The sequence below is a fragment of the Corythoichthys intestinalis genome, chromosome 15, assembly GCF_030265065.1.
Source record: "Corythoichthys intestinalis isolate RoL2023-P3 chromosome 15, ASM3026506v1, whole genome shotgun sequence".
Classification (NCBI taxonomy): domain Eukaryota; kingdom Metazoa; phylum Chordata; class Actinopteri; order Syngnathiformes; family Syngnathidae; genus Corythoichthys; species Corythoichthys intestinalis.
In genome coordinates, this window is record NC_080409.1 from 17,803,720 (window position 1) to 17,821,300 (window position 17,581).

The 17,581-nt window shown below is 38.2% G+C and overlaps 2 protein-coding genes across 16 annotated transcripts in view; one reads left to right on the forward strand and one right to left on the reverse strand.

The window, feature by feature from the left end:
• dlgap2a (discs, large (Drosophila) homolog-associated protein 2a) overlaps positions 1–17,581 on the reverse strand; it is a 290,006-nt gene that overhangs the window by 240,685 nt on the left and 31,740 nt on the right. The window lies entirely within an intron of this gene.
• Positions 1–17,581, forward strand: part of LOC130931462 (uncharacterized) — a 69,153-nt gene that overhangs the window by 24,690 nt on the left and 26,882 nt on the right. For 4 of the 15 annotated variants that reach the window (XR_009067227.1, XR_009067224.1, XR_009067229.1 and 1 more), the window contains one exon: positions 15,680–15,893. The exons of 6 other annotated variants lie outside the window; for them this stretch is intronic. The gene's annotated coding sequence lies outside the window, so the exon portion shown is untranslated. Of the gene's footprint in view, positions 1–1,430; positions 6,376–15,679; positions 15,894–15,986; positions 16,083–17,581 lie in introns of those variants that run through there. 5 more of the 15 variants (XR_009067228.1, XR_009067225.1, XR_009067235.1 and 2 more) reach the window with 3 other exon arrangements.

Below are 17,581 nucleotides of genomic sequence, written 5' to 3' on the forward strand. Positions count from 1 at the left end.
TCAGTATGCATTGTTATCACCAAGTGAGTGTTGTCCTTGTAGATGCTACAATATTATAATAATCTGTTTTTTATTACCAAAAACAGTCACTTGCCCTAAACTTTTTTTGAATGATGTATCCATAAACCTTGTGTGATTTTTAAAAAAATCAAAACAACTAGAGGAAAGATTGAAGAAGGGAAGAAATTCAGAGCATATTGAAAAATATATCTATACATATTAGGGGTGTGACGGTACACGCATGTCACGGTTAAGTATGTACCTCGGAACAGGGGTCACGGTTTGGTGCGGGTTCAGTACAACAGGAAAAACAAAAAGGCTTTTTTTTCTCACAGCATTTGAAAAGTTTGTATACCGTTACACTCTTTTATGTAGGTGAAATTAAAAAAAAAAAAAATTCAAAAGGGAAACCTATGTTTTTTTGGGAATAAAAAAGACCTTTCACTTCAATCAATTAATATAAACATATTTGATGTGAAAGATGTTATAGAATGTTAAAGAACATGCAAATAATATGTTAAAGAATGTTAAAGAACATGAAAAGTAACGTCAATTACTTTGCCGAGTAACTAAGTCTTACGTTGCGGTAACTGATTTACTAACTCAATTACTTTTTGGGAGAAATCATTTGTAACTGTAACGCAATGAATGCACCACTATGTATTTACTACAATAATCCTTCTTTAATCATTACATACAAGATAATGCTGCAGACCAACACAGCAACACGACATTTGCAAAGTAGTTGGCAACCAAGTACTTACAGTGTAGTTAGTGATGTCGGTGATGGTTTACTAAGTGAGAGGGTTACCTTAAAATAATTCCCCATGTTGGTAACAACTAATCAAAATTTTTACTATATTTAGTTGATTAATAAGACTCAAGTTTTTCCTCTAAAAAGTTTCCGTTCGCAAGTCAAAGCAAAATTTTGGCTGAAGGACGACTCGCACCTCACACGACACAGGTCACTCGTACGTCAACGCATCAGTGTTGCGTTACCTTATCTGACCTGTTATTATCATGCTGCTGCACTGCTTGTAAACTTCTACGACTGGGATATGTCTCTTGCTGACAGAGAAGCTGGGATTTGTACATGTTAGTTTGATTAAAAATGTATGCTTGATTCACAGTATAAAGACATTAAAAGCTACAAGGGTTACTAAACGAGAACATTTTTTTTTACAAGCCACAGTCTGACAGGGAAGCTGACTTAGGCTTTACATAGTTTATCTGCATCCTCTTCAACATTAAGCGCAGATATAACATGCAACTGCAGTATAAGGCAGAATACATTTTTTAATAATGTCAATCAGTGTGATGACTTCCAGAGGTCTAGAATGTAAAAGGCGACAAATCATAACAGAGGGATCCTTCAGGGGTTCAGTATCCAAGCAACTAAAATGCAGCTTTTTTTTTTCTTTGCTCTGCAGTGTTACAGGAAGGAATACACTCCCCCCGTTGCGGCAGGTTAGATGCCTGAAAGCTGACAAGTAACACTGGATGAAAAAAAAAAAAAGAGTCTAAAAACTCCCCAAAACTAAACAACAAGCAAAAGTGACACGAACATAGTGAGTGACTGAGAAAAGGAAGTGCCAAAAACACACATCTTGGGTGACTCAAGAGGCCTTTATCACACAAGCACACATACGCAAAGCCAACACAGTTAAGTGAACAGAGAATACACGCACATGCCCACAAACCATAGGTCTCTTATGAAGATGTCCTGTTGCCATGACGATGGGTGAGGAGGTGTTTGCGGAGTCTCCTTCCCAGTGCATAGTGTTTTCCCTCTTGCTCTCCCACTTAAAGCAGATGCATGAGTATAAAGCTAATCTGCTGTCTCCACCAAGGCTGAATTAATGTGGCCCACTTCTAATGCTCATAGGGACATGCCAAATCATAAACTACTAATGCTATTTGCTTCATTTCAAATCATGGAACTCTTTGGTAAGGTTTGCCACTGATTTATAGTTCACAAGATAGGGGGCTTCTCAACACAAGTTCAATAACAGCATTTGTACAAAAGTGATTCGAGGGTATAACTGTATTAAGACTCCAAATTGTCCCTCTGAATCACAGGATCGTGCAGTCCCAAGGAAATTGTAAGTATTTAGGTAACTAAACTTATCATTCTAGGTCTTTACCGAATTTTAACAGCAATAAGCATGATGAGGAACTCAACATGCAAGAATCCAAGTAGTACAACCTTTTTGTAGCAGCTTTTCGGCTGAATATATGAAGGCAATTCTGAAATTATTCTCAGGCATGTTAACCCTCCCCTTATGTTTGATGTAACTGTGCACCAGCTGGTTTATGGTATCATCAGATTTGTCTTTTAGTGGCTATGACTAAGTGGTAGCTATTTCCAGATGGACAAAAGAGCAAATACTCTATTAACGGGAGACATCTTGACACATACCAAAGAGATGTCCACATCAGTCTTATCCAGATGTTCTCAGATGGGATTTTCATCCCGGCATTATCCCTTACTGACCCTGTTTTTCATTCATCTGTAGAGGGGCTGACAGCTGTGACCACCTGAAGTGCATTAACATTATTGTTCATCAGTAAAGGCCACAACATTTTTGTGATGTGTTGAAATGAATGACTGTTTGCTGCTTTTTAAGTGATTGTGGGGCACCCCCCCCCCCCCACCTTTTTTTCCCCCTGAAAGTCAAACCATATCGTATAGTGATGATCAGAGAATGAACTATTTATTGAACTGAGCAGTAACTCATTCCTTGTCTAGATTTATTCTGGTAAAAAATATTAGTAGTTACTGTATTTGGATGTCAAAGTCAATACTTAGAGGCTGTATTGGCAATTATACTACACTGTAACTATACAATTTGCTATTTCATGGTTTTCCTGCATGACAGACGCACGGCAAATTTTCTTGTGAGAGAAATCAACATCCCAAGAAAGTTAGTGCAGGTGGTGAATAAAGGAAAAGGTGACGCTTACCATTGAAATTAATGAAATGATTAAAAAAAAAATATGAGCGTAGTGTATGCATCAGTGAACTGGCTCGACAATATGGCCAGAATGTCTAAGATCTCAAGGACGACTCATTATTATTATAATTATGATTGTAACATCAACAAGGAAGTCGCCAGCTTCATCAGGTTTTAATCATTTATTTCAGAACTTGTGCAACACAACACGGCTACTGTCCGCCGTAGCCGACGCCCACAACAACAGAACATGAAAAGTAAAAGTAAAAGCTTCCCACTCTAACGCACCTTCCTCACTCTGTCGTCAGTCACACGGTGCGGTGCATTCAGGAACAGCATGCAAAACACACCTGCCACATTAGAACCCAATTTGCGACATTATTATCCTTATTATTATTATCATATTATACCTATTTGTATTTAAAATTTATTTGTTTTGTTATGTTTAATTGGAATTGTACCTGCAATATTTATTAAGGATTTAGCTTAGGTTTTGGGCTGTGGAACGAATTAATCGAATTATAATGTATTCTTATGGGAAAATCCTGCTCGACATACGACTATTTCGATTTACAAACCAGGTCCTGGAACAAATTAAATTCGTATGTAGAGGTACTACTGATTGTTCATTTCACACCAAGCATTAACAAAACATTCAGCAGCATGTCAAGAGCCAATGTCTTTTGTCTTAAATGCATTGTTGAGCATTTTATAAATAGTTTAATTCCCCTGAGTTAATCCATTGAGTGGTCTCCCTTGATTTATTTTGGGGTAGGATAATTACTGCTTAAAAAATGTTATTAAATGAATTAGCATGTGCTGTTTATATTGTAGAATTATTTCAGGGAAAAAAAAAAAAAGATGTTCACCTGCAAATGATGAATGAGCAGCACTGAAGCTAATTAAGGTATCATTTCAGTACTGGAAGCTCACAATAAATAAATTAGTGTAATTTAATTCATTCTAGTTAATTTGAGTACTGCAAACTCATATAAATAATTTATTATAATCCAATTGTTAAGGTTATTTTGAGTCCTTAACTTCAAACAATTCAATGACATCTAATTAATGTAACATAACTTACATTTTCTAAGGCAGCAAGTTTGCATTTTTTTTTTTTTTAATTAAAGTCAATTATCGTATTTTATAGTGTACAATCACAAATGCTGGTACAATCAATGCGATTTAATTACAGTGGTCGTTCCCATCTTTTATTGATCCCAGATATATCTACAAAAATTACGCAGCCCCACAAAAATATCGCAAAAAGCAAAAATACTTTTGATCTGGTCTCAAGTTAATCACAAATTTACTTAACCGGAATAAAATCTGAACCTCTTTAGTGGATTTGTTGGCAAGAATCCCTAAATTCATCTGTCGTGTGAATGTTATAGTTGGATAGAGAGATTCATTTTTCACTCATTGAGCTTGTGATCGATAAGCGTTCTGCCTGTCACTCTACTTTCCATATATATGATATACGTATGCACAAAGATCAATTATGAAAAGTAAACAGATACTGCATGTATATTTTCTACTCACTTTAATACAGTGTTTAACATAGTGCTGTGTTACAGTGGTTGGGAATCCTTGCATTGTAGCATGAACAAATTCAAATCCAATTTTAAACACTCACTGACACATACTATGTAATTGTCTCTTTACTAAGGAAGTTAAAAAAAAGGGAAATTATCAGAGCCAGATGATGAAAGGATTCAAGAATTCATCAAATGTAATAAGGTGGGAGATACAAGGTGCTACACTACTGGAGATTAATTTGAACAAGAAAGACAATCAAAAGGCTTATAAGGTACCATATTTTTCGGACTATAAGTCGCACCCGAGTATAAGTCGCACCAGCCATAAAATGCCCAACGAAGAGGAAAAAACATATATACAGTAAGTCGCATTTTTTGGGGAAATTTACTTGATAAAATCCAACACATAGAACAGATATGTCATCTTGAAAGGCAATTTAATATAAAAATACAATAGAGAACAACATGCTGAATAAGTGTACAGTATGATAATGTTAAATGATGCATGAACAACGAAATGCGAATATACTGTCCTCACCAGGACGCTAAGGCTCGGTCCTGGCTATACAGCGAGCTAAACTCCCAAATGACGATGCTGGACGTCCATATAATTTGCTTACTTTATTTTGGCCGTCATTATGACACCATCATTTGAAGAGTGCAAATAAAAATAGAAATAATACAAATCAATTTCGTCCTCGATACCAAACAGGTTCGCATCAATGTAAATAAATGATAATTAGCTGCTATTACAGCAATGACACAAATGGTTAGCATGCATTTGCTAGAATTAGCACATCGTTCAAACAACCACACAACTGGCTGTAAGTGTCCGATCGCGGGTGGAAAACACACAACAACAAAAGAAAAGTTGATACACACTGGCGATGTCTCTGTAGATATTTTATTAGCATAAACAATGAACGTAGGTTCGCAGCCGTGTTTCTCTCTCGCTAACTCGCCCAGTCGCTGAGATGCTGCGTAGCTGTCCGTATTCTTCTGGCATGTGAGCGCTCTTCTTCGTGTAAACAAGTGCGAGTGCGCCCCCACTTGGGCATGGAAGCGCCACAATAATACAATAATAATACAATTGAACACACATTGCCAAAGGCAGAACACAAACGTGGGCATAGCTATTAAGAGTTATTCAGATAACTATAGCATAAAGAACATGCTAACAAGTTTACCAAACCATCAGCGTCACTCCAAAATACCAAAATAAAATGTGAAATGATATCATAACATGTTAATAATTTCACACTTAAGTCGCTCCTGAGTATAAGTCACACCCCCAGCTAAACTATGAAAAAAACTGCAACTTATAGTCAGAAATTATGGTAACTCCTCTGATTTGCATAATAACGGATAGAAAATGGGAATTTGAACCATCATTTCACAGATGTTTACAGCCTAGGGTTTACGTTTAGTGGCTCAGACATAAATATCACTGTGACAAAGAGATAAGGAACGTTGCCTTGCATCTCCATTAGTCAACTGCCTCTTTGTAGACAGCAAAAAGAGACAGATTGCACAGTGAGAATAAACAGTCACAACAAGACGCGTCTTGAATCCCAAAGGAGGAAAGTTGGATTAAAACCTAATTTTTTTTTTAGCCCCCCAAAATTAAACATTTAGATCCATTATACATAATTGAATTAAATTTTATGTCCAACAAAAAACAGATTTATGGAATTAATTGGTTCTGTGGATTGATATGAAAACCAATGAATCTTGATTGCTAATATACAATCACTTCTTAGGAATACATACATCCTTGGATTAGATTGTGGAATTGTTTCAGAAGTGTAAAACTGAAGTAATTCCCCATGAGTGCATGTACATACACGCATACACAAACAACCTCTTAATTCCCGCCAAGCTGATTGAGGGCAGTGCCTCAAAGCCATTACAGTACTGATTGAAATCATATTTTGTTAATGTCGAGGCCAATGCATGGAGCTCCCAGGCATGTTATGCACATGGGAGAAGATATGCTTGATATTAATTAAATCACACTCAGGCATAGAATGATTTTTATTTCATTTTTATAATGAAACTCAACACGCAGTGGGATAGTTCTTCTGACACCCTTTGCTTGTCAAGCTGCATTTTATTATAAGGTTATACATACATTTTAATATTGTCACATTCTTTTGCATGTGGTTTTCCTCAAAGATGATACAACAACATGGCATCTTTTTTAAAGCTTCAAATGATAGAGAATATTACGCTTGTGACACTGAACCCTAAAGTTTTTGTTCCACATAAAATGAAGATCAAATGATTCTAACTAGCGCAGAAAATGGAACTGTAATAACAGTTAAAGTTCATTCAAAAAAATTATAACCAATGCTGAATGGACTGTATAAACTCCCCCAACAGGTATTTGAACCATGTAGGTCTTCAGAGTAAATCTCCAATGGTTAACAGTCAATAACATTATTAAAAGATTTATTCAGTATAGGCTTTAGTATTCGAAATAAGATGTGTCAGGCCCTGCGATGTTCTACTCTCCAGCTTCAATATCATAACTGAAGCTTTGTAAAGTCTCGGCGGACAAATCGAGAGGCTTCCTCATATGCCTGACATAAAAAAAAAAAAAAAAAAGACCAGTATCCATCTGTATTGTGCATCTGCTCACTCGCAGTCTGTTTGAAAAGCTGACGGAGCAATCGTAATTGCTACTCACACGTCATTTTTACTCTCACATTTGGCAGGCACGTTGAGATGTGACCCAAAAGCTGTTTTCATATTAACAAGCTAAGGTTTTAACCCCCCCCCCCCCCAAAAAAAAAACAACAACAAAAAAAACATGTCATATATATGTAAACCTTTTTAAGAATAGCCTACTTATTGAACTAAATGTGAATTCCTTGGATTTTATACCTACAAGAGTGATAGATTTTTAAAAAACGTGAATTTATACTATTTTTGATTTTACAAGCATACAGTATACTGTACGTACCATTCTGCTTCGAGTCTGCATCAGATGCCAGTGTTATAGTCAGTGTTGTTAATCTTACTTTAATAAAGTCATTAATAACCGTTACAAATTACTTCTCCCAAAAAGTAGTTGAGTTAGTAACTCGGTTACCTCAATGTAATGTAAAGAGTATGTATGTAATGTAAAGAGTAATTGGTTACTGGGCAAAGTCATTGACGTTACTTTTCATGTTCTACATGTTATTACATGATCCATTCTATATCGTCTTTCACATCAAATATCGTTATAGTAACTGATTGAATTGAATTCTTTTTCATTAAAAAAACATATGTCACCCTATTTACATTTATAAAAGTTTCACCTATATAACGCTGTGAGAGAACAGCCTTTTTCCTGTTGTACTGAACCGTGACTTGTGTATACCATCACACCCCTTACAGTGCTGGCCAAAAGTATTGGCACCCCTGCAATTCTGTCAGATAATGCTCAATTTCTCCCAGAAAGTGATTGCAAATACAAATGCTTTGGTAGTAGTGTTGTATCGGTCGCGAACGATTCGTTCTTTTTGAACGAATTGTTTGGGTGAACGAGACCGAACTAATCACCATCTGCACTGATTCGTTCTATGAAGTTGGTGGCGCTTGTTCGCTGCGTGGGAGGGCGTTGAGCAAGCGGCAGCGTCTTCTGACATCGCACACGACCAATCAGACGCCAGCCTCATCGCGGGCAGGGGAGGGAGCGGAAACAGAATCATGGCGTATGTCACTCATTTCCACGTGTGGCCAATAAGCAGCCAGCGTGCAGGCAGGGGGGAAAGACTGAGTTTTGTCACTTCCCGTTCAGTGATTCGGTCCTCCGGTTCCTGACCTAGCTTGCTGCTAACTTGACTTTCCAGTAATGACTATGCGGTGAACGAGTCATAAAATGAAAGGAAACGACTTTGTCACATATTTGTTAACGTGGAGCCTATCAAATGCTGCTCAAAAAGACAAAAACACCACACAAATCTAGCGAGCATGGTTTAGTGTTCTACTTTTCTCAACAGACTCGGGACTGTGCCTATGACGATATACTATCAAATTTACAGTAATTTAAAACACGCGTAGCTACGAGGCAAGCAAAACCTGAGCTGCGGTCGCGTGACGGCAGTGAAGCGGGCAGAGAACTGTCACTATATGGAGGCTTCATGGCAGCGATATGTACCTCATATGTGCACAGAAAAAAAATATTTAGTATGATCACCATAATACTGATTTGCAATGAAACTGTATATACATGTCAATTTTTTCCGAGTGTTTTTTTTTTTTTTTTTCCGTGTCAGAGGGTGTCGGTTGGTTTGACAAATTATGTCAATCCGTCCATCATGTGCTACTCAAGCGCCCCAAAAACAAAGCGCGCGGACACGGGAGATGTCGCAATATGTCTACATTTTTCTTAACAGACTAATGAGAGTAGAAAGGCGAAATCATAAAGCAAACAATTATTTCTCGTCAGCATTTGACGATCTGAGATGCGGGGACGACAGGGGAGCTGACCGGATTATTTTATTTATTAATACCAGTGCAAAAATTCAAAACGATCATCTTAATAATAAAAAACGAAAATACAACAGAGCGAGAGGTTAATATGATGTGTTGGCCGTTCCATAATTAGAAATTAAACTTTCGATTTATTTTTATTTTCGTGACAGCAGGCATGCCGCGTTGGCTGTTAGCAGCAGCATTGTATATGTGAGCAAGATCATGCTAAAGAAAGTCCGTGCGCCCCCGACCCCAAACCCCGACTTCCCCCTCAAAAGGAAAATGTTTAACCGTGTCCTAATTCGAAATGCAAGCACGAGCCATGACTTTGAGCCCATAGAACTAGGACAGACGACGCGGAAGTTCTCCCTCGCTTTTGCAGCAGCGGGAGGGAGACGAGGCTGTCTCTGAGAGCAGAATGATATCGCCTGTCACTCATTTCTGAAACTACGACGAGTGGTCAATGTGCAAGAGAGGGAGGGACCAAGCAATGTCACTTCCCGTTCAGTTATACTGCGAAGCGGTCTTTGGTGATTCGTTCGGCAACGTCACTTCCCGTTCACTAACCGAACGATTCATTTGGGTGGGGAGGGAGATGAGGGGGGCGAACGATTCGTTGAACGATTCGTTTGAACGAATCGTTTTACTGAACGAACCGGAATGGATTCGTTTACTCAAGTGAACGACAGATCCCGTCACTATTTGGTAGTAATATCTTCATTTATTTTGCTTGCAATTAAAAAACACAAACGAGAATGGGAAAAAAAATTAAATCATTATCATTTTACTAGGGCTGTCAAAATTATCGCGTTAACGCGCGGTAATTAATTTTTTAAATTAATCACGTTAAAATATTTGACGCAATTAACGCACATGTCCCGCTCAGACAGTATTCTGCCTTTTGGTAAGTTTTACAGCAAGGTTTTTTGTGCTGTCTAACAGCGAACTCTTGTTGTTGCTTTGCGACATGGTTTATTGCTTTCTTGCCAGTTCAATTTGGCTGCACGACGTCTCGGGCTGACGCCTACGTTGTAATGTTGTGCTTATATGATCCTTGGACAAGATTTGTCCGTAAGTATGGTTGTTGTAAAGAATGTACATATTATGTTAGTAAGCGAAATGTTATATTTTTTGTATGAGACGCTTTTTGTTTATGTTTAGTGAACCTGTATAGCGTGCTAAGCTAACGTTGTTGCTAATGCAATGCTTGTGTACTTTTTTTTGTAGTTTCACTACGGTCTAAAGAGGACAGTGGTTTGAGGCCATTTTATTAATAAATTAGATGAAAAGGAAGAAGTCTGATTATTAAGGCGTCGTTCACTAGCTGTCTAGCTTTGGAAAAAGTAGACGCTTCGGAGTGAGGACAGCATAGACAGATTTAAATGACAGTAGAGTGAAATGCCCACTACAGTCCTTATGTACCGTATGTTGAATGTATATATCCATCTTGTGTCTTATCTTTCCATCCCAACAAATTATTTTACAGAATATATATATAATTTACAGAAAAATATGGCATATTTTATAGATGGTTTGAATTGCGATTGATTGCGATTAATTACGATTAATTAATTTTTAAGCTGTAATTAACTCGATTAAAAATTTTAACCGTTTGACAGCCCTACATTTTACACAAAACTCCAAAAATGGGCCAGACAAAAGTATTGGCACCCTTTGAAAAATTATGTGACTCTTCTCTAATTTGGGTAATTCACAGTACCTGTTACTTACCTGTGGCACATAACAGGAGGGGGCAATAACTAAATCACACTTGCAACTAGTTAAAATGGATTAAAGTTGACTCAACCTCTGTCCTGTGTCCTTGTGTGTGCCACCATGAGCATGGAGAAAAGAAAGAAGACCAAAGAACTATCTAAGGACTTGAGAAGCAAAATTGTGAGGAAGCATGGGCAATCTCAAGGCTACAGGTCCATTTCCAAAGACCTGAATGTTCCTTTGTCTACCGTGCGCAGTGCAATAAGTGTAAAGCACTGTGGCTAACCTCCCTAGATGTGGACGGAAAAGAAAAATTGAAGAGAGATTTCAACGAAAGATTGTGCAGATGGTGGATAAAGAACCTCGACTAACATCCAAACAAGTTCAAGCTGTCCTGCAGTCCCAGGGTACAACAGTGTCAACCTGTACTATCCGTTAGTGTCTGAATGAAAAGGGACTCTATGGTAGGATACCCAGGAAGACCCCACTTCTGACCCAGAGACATAAAAAAGCCAGGCCGGAGTTTGCCTTACCTGAGAAAGCCAAAAACGTTTTGGTAGAATGTTCTCTGTCAGATGAGAAAAAAGTAGAGGTCTTTGGGAAAAGCCATTAACATAGAGTTTACAGGAAAAACGAGACCTTCAAAGAAAAGTACATGGTAGTGTTGTATCGGTCGCGAACGATTCGTTCTTTTTGAACGAATTGTTTTGGTGAACGAGACCGAACTAATCATCATCTGCACTGATTCGTTCTATGAAGGTGGTGCTTGTTCGCTGCGTGGGAGGGCGTTGAGCAAGCGGCAGCGTCTTCTGACATCGCACACGACCAATCAGACGCCAGCCTCATCGCGGGCAGGGGAGGGACCGGAAACAGAATCAGGGCGTTTGTCACTCACGTCCACGTGTGGCCAATAAGCAGCCAGCGTGCAGGCAGGGGGGCAAGACTGAGTTTTGTCACTTCCCGTTCAGTGACTCGGTCCTCCGGTTCCTGACCTAGCTTGCTGCTAACTTGATTTTCCAGTAATGACTATGCGGTGAATGAATCAGAAAATGAAAGGAAATGACTTTGTCACATATTTGTTAACGTGGAGCCTATCAAATGTCACATATTTGTTAACGTGGAGCCTATCAAATGCTGCTCAAACAGACAAAAACACCACACAAATCTAGCGAGCATTGTTTAGAGTAGTACTTTTCTCAACAAACTCGTGACTGCCTATGACGACATACTATCAAATTTACAGTAATTTAAAACACGTGTAGCTACGAGGCAAGCAAAAGCTGAGCTGCGGTCGCGTGACGGCAGTGAAGCGGGCAGAGAACTGTCACTATATGGAGGCTTCATGGCAGCGATATTTACCTCATATGTGCACAGAAAAAAATATTTAGTATGGTCACCATAATACTGATTTGCAATGAAACTGTATATACATGTCAATTTTTTCCCGAGTGTTTTATTTTTTTTTTCGTGTCAGCGTGTCGGGTGTTGGTTGGTTTGACAAATTATGTCAATCCGTCCATCATGTGCTACTCAAGCGCCCAAAACAACGCACGCAGACACGGGAGATGTCGCAATATGTCTACATTTTTCTTAACAGACTAATGAGAGTAGAAAGGCGACATCGTAAAGAGCTAACAATTATTTCTCGTCAGCATTTGACGATCTGAGATGCGGGGACGACAGGGGAGTTGACCGGATTATTTTATTTATTAATACCAGTGCAAAAAAACAATATGATCACCATAATACTGATTTGCAATGAAACTGTATATACATGTAATTTTTTTCCGAGTGTTTTTTTTTTTTTTTTTTTTTTTCGTGTCAGGTGTTGGTTGGTTTGACAAATTATGTCAATCCGTCCATCATGTGCTACTCAAGCGCCCAAAAACAAAGCACGCGGACACGGGAGATGTCGCAATATGTCTACATTTTTCTTAACAGACTAATGAGAGTAGAAAGGCGACATCGTAAAGAGCAAACAATTATTTCTCGTCAGCATTTGACGATCTGAGATGCGGGGACGACAGGGGAGCTGACCGGATTATTTTATTTATTAATACCAGTGCAAAAATTCAACACGATCATCTTAATACTAAAAAACAAAAATACAACAGAGCGAGATGTAAATATGATGTGTTGGTCGTTCCATATTCAGAAATTAAACTTTCGATGTATTTTTATTTTCGTGACAGCAAACATGCTGTATATGTGATTGTATGTGTGATCAAGAACCTGCTAAAGAAAGTCCGTGCGCCCCCGCCCCCTACTCCCCTCACAAAAGGAAAATGTTTAACCGTGTCCTAAATCGAAATGCAAACACGAGCCATGACTTTGAGCCCATAGAACTAGGACAGACGACGCGGAAGTTCTCCCTCGCTTTTGCAGCAGCAGGAGGGAGACGAGGCTGTCTGTGAAAGCAGAATGATACCGCCTGTCACTCATTTCTGAAACTACGACGAGTGGTCAATGTGGAAGAGAGGGAGGGACCAAGCAATGTCACTTCCCGTTCAGTTATACTGCGAAGCGGTCTTTGGTGATTCGTTCGGCAACGTCACTTCCCGTTCAGTAACCGAACGATTCGTTTGGGCGGGGAGGGAGATGAGGGGGGCGAACGATTCGTTGAACGATTTGTTTGAACGAATCTTTTTACTGAACGAACCGGAATGGATTCGTTTGCTCAAGTGAACGACAAATCTCGTCACTAGTACATGGGCCCCACAGTCAAACATGGCGGAGATCCCTGATGTTTTGGGGTCGCTTTGCTACCTCTGGCCCTGGACTGCTTGACCGTGTGCATGGCATTATGAGGTCTGAAGACTATCAACAAATTTTGCAGCATAATGTAGGGCCCAGTGTGAGAAAGCTGGGTCTCCCTCAGAGATCATTGGTCTTCCAGCAGGACAATGACCCAAAACACACTTAAAAAAGCACAACAAAATGGTTTGATAGAAATCACTGGAGAATTCCAAAGTGACTAGCAATGAGTCCAGACCTGAATCCCATAAAACACATGTGGAGAGATCTAAAAATCGCAGTTTGGAGAAGGCCCTCTTCAAATCTCAGAGACCTGGAGCAGTTGGCCAAAGAAGAACGGTCTAAAATTCCAGCAGAGCATTGAAAGAAACTTATTGATGGACACTGGAAGCAGTTGTTCGCAGTTATTTTGTCTAAAGGCTGTGCTACCAAGTATTAGGCTGAGGGTGCCAATACTTTTGTCCTGCCCATTTTTGGAGTTTTGTGTAAAATGATAGTGATTTAATTTTTTTTTTTCATTCTCGTTTGCATTTTTTAATTGCAAGCAAAATAAATGAAGATATTACTACCACAGCATTTGCAATTGCAATCATTTTTTGGGGAGAAATTGAGCATTATCTGACAGAATTGCAGGGGTGTCAATACTTTTGGCCAGCACTGTAGATAATTTTTTAAAAAATATGCAGGTGAGGCTTGAATCTCTTCCCTCTTCTATCTTTGCTCCTGTTGTTTTGGTTAAAAAAAAAAAAAAAAATCAAACATGGTTTATGGATACGTCATTCAAGAAAAGTTTAGGGCAAGTGACTATTTTTTGGTAATAAAAAACCAAAACCAAAATATTATTATATTGTAGCATTTACAAGGACAACGCCCACATGATGATGATAATGCATACTGAACAGAAAAAAAATCCATTCTTTTCAGCTAATTGTACCAACCTGAATGCCACAAACTGTATGTAAATAATTTCCCTAGTGTTTAACATGATGCTCGCCACGCTAAATGCTACTGCTAGCGAGAACGCGAATGCTATGCTAATAGTCCGAGCCACCTAGCATCACGTTTGCAATGGCATAACAACTCTTTTCTCCTCCTCCTCTCTCCCGCTCTGCTCTCTCCATGTCTCTCAGACGCTCTCTCTCGCATCATTTATCTAACATAGTAACACATAGTAACACATGGCTTTACATCTTCAGTAATGGTAACGGCATTGCAAAGATAGAAAAGGAAATTAATTAGATTACTCAATACTGACAAAAATAACGCCGTTAGTAACGCCGTTATACTCTAACGCTGTTATTAACAACAATGTCTTTTTTGTTATTTTCCATGGACCAACAATCCTAAAATGGGAGACAACAGCGTCTCTGAGGTGCCCACAAAGTGAATTATAAGAAACAATGCACAACAGATTCTGTAGTTAAAATGCTATTTTTATAACACTTGAGTCACATTATTCTCATAAAAATGTAAATGCACAAAAGTGGAATATGTTTTCAAAATCAACAAAAAAAACCCAACACCTAATCAGCGTTATATTTAGTAAAAATTTTGGGCGGAAAATGAACAAAATACACACGATCTTAAAATTTTATAAGGAAGTCAATAACAACAATTAGCCCAGATATAATCAGCCTTTTTTAAAGATGAGCTATTGAAGCAATCCACCTTTTTTCCCCCTCGCTAAGAACTACAAAAAGCTACATCAAATATGACTCCTCCATCATTGTCTTTCTTGTTTACACAGAACTATTCTAATAGAGCTAATATTGACATTGTATCCCGATATCTACACAAACTATATTCCAGTATTTATTCTACTTTATTACTATTTTTCTTTTAATAACAAAACGTTTTTATCGTCTTTGCCCTACTATACTGGAACAAATTCCTCTGTGGGCATCAACAAAAGATTATCTTATTTTACAAGCCATTAATTTTGTGCATTTCCATAACTGCACAGTTCGCACATCATACGGTGCAAGAGCGAAACAGCTGTGGAATAAAGGTGCTAAATCTTATAAAAGGATTTCGCATGATTGTATACCTAGACTATTTTTCATATACAAATATACGTTTAGTGAAGGCCCAGTTCAACAATGAATGGTCCGCCACGCATACATACTTTACATAAAAATGTTATATGTCAGTGGATGCATACACAAAACTAAAACATTGATTGATATTAATGATGCAACGTTGCTAATCTATTGTTTTATCTGTTGGTGATAATGTCAAACATGTGTTGCTCAGCAGGTAACACAGAAGCACCACCTGGCCTAATGACCCTGCTCCTTAACACACAGCAGGATTTTGGCTTGTGCAGCCTAAGATCAGCTGTGAGACGCGTTGTTTGTTGCATCATCAAACTCAACTGCATGGTGATGGTTGGGTTAGGTCAGCAGCACATTAATGGTGTTGGATTTCCATTGATGCCGTAGTGAGAAGATGCAAATGTGGAAAAAAAGTGAGTTCAGACCATCTACACAATATGAAAAGCCGTTTCAGCATTCATTTGACATCCCACCAATGCGTTACATTTGCTCTATGTCCTCAACAGTGGGGCTATTCATTGGATTTACAGAAAGACTATTTTCACATGCGCCTCCTGTTAATTGACATTTCTGCGCACTCTGAACTGCTGCTGTCAGGCAAGCGCTTCAGGTTACTGAAGACCAAAAAACAGTTTCTATGCAAAAGCAATAGCCACACTTAATAAAGAAGGTTCTTGGCATAGCTGTGAAATAATGAGTCGTAAAACACTGCAGATGTGAAGTGATGCTTGTGTGTATGTGGTATGCGTTTTAGGGCTGTCAAACGATTACAATTTTTAATCGAGTTAATTACAGCTTAAAAATTAATTAATCGTAATTAATCGCAATTAATCGCAATTCAAACCATCTATAAAATATGCCATATTTTTCTGTAAATTATTGTTGGAATGGAAAGATAAGACAAGATGGATATATACATTCAACATACGGTACATAAGGACTGTATTTGTTTATTATAACAATAAATCAACAAGATGGCATTAACATTATTAACATTCTGTTAAAGTGATCCATGGATAGAAAGACTTGTAGTTCTTAAAAGATGAATATTAGTACAAGTTATAGAAATGTTATATTAAAACGCCTCTTAATGTTTTCGCTTTAATAAAATTTGTAAAATTTTCAATCAAAAAATAAACTAGTAGCCCTATTCTGTCCTCAATGTGTGTGAGTACACAAATTGACAGATAGCGAACATAAGTTCCAAAAAGAAATCAGACGGTGTGGCAAAGTTGCATGGGCTTTATTGAAGTCATCTCTTTTTGACAGGAGCACGTTTCTTGTATTTTTGTAAAACTGAAAATAACAAGGCAATGTGTCAATAACTTGCATAAATCAAAAAATAACATAAAATGTACACACACGTGTCCATTTGAGCAGTAGCACTAGCCAATTAGCTCACAAGCATCTAACAATGTAACTGCATTTCACCATATATGTGAACAAATTCAAATACACATCATCAATAACTATCTAATGCTCATGAATATAAACAAAGGAGGAATATAACTCACAAGAGGTGCATGTATTAGACACAAACAGTGTGATGGGGCTATGAGAACTGCCACTGAATACTGGATGCGGACGTTAGCTGGTCTGAATAGCACTGTCTATTAGTGTGAGTTCGCGTCGACATATAATTACGTCAGAAAAGCGCGCCGAAACCCAAATAATCAGCTGCACTGAATCGCCAGCAGAGGGCGACATTACGCCACATAACATATGCAAGTCACACCCAAGCGCCAGCAGAGGGCGGAAAAACTCCATAAAACACAATTAACAAGTTGGCCTTTCACTGTACTGACATTTAAATCTGTCTGAGCGGGCCTAGTGCGTTAATTGCGTCAAATATTTTAACGTGAATAATTAAAAAAATTAATTAACGCCCGTTAACGCGATAATTTTGACAGCCCTAGTTTTTAAAAAAAAATTTCAAATTATTTTTTTTGTGCACTCTTAAAGAGCATACGATAGGAGAAAAAAAGTCTTAAATGGCATTATTATGTGAATTAGAATCATATTTTGAGACGATTCGACTATATACAACAATTTAGCAAAGCGCAGATGACGAGAAATTAGTCTTTTAATCTGCCGGTTAGCC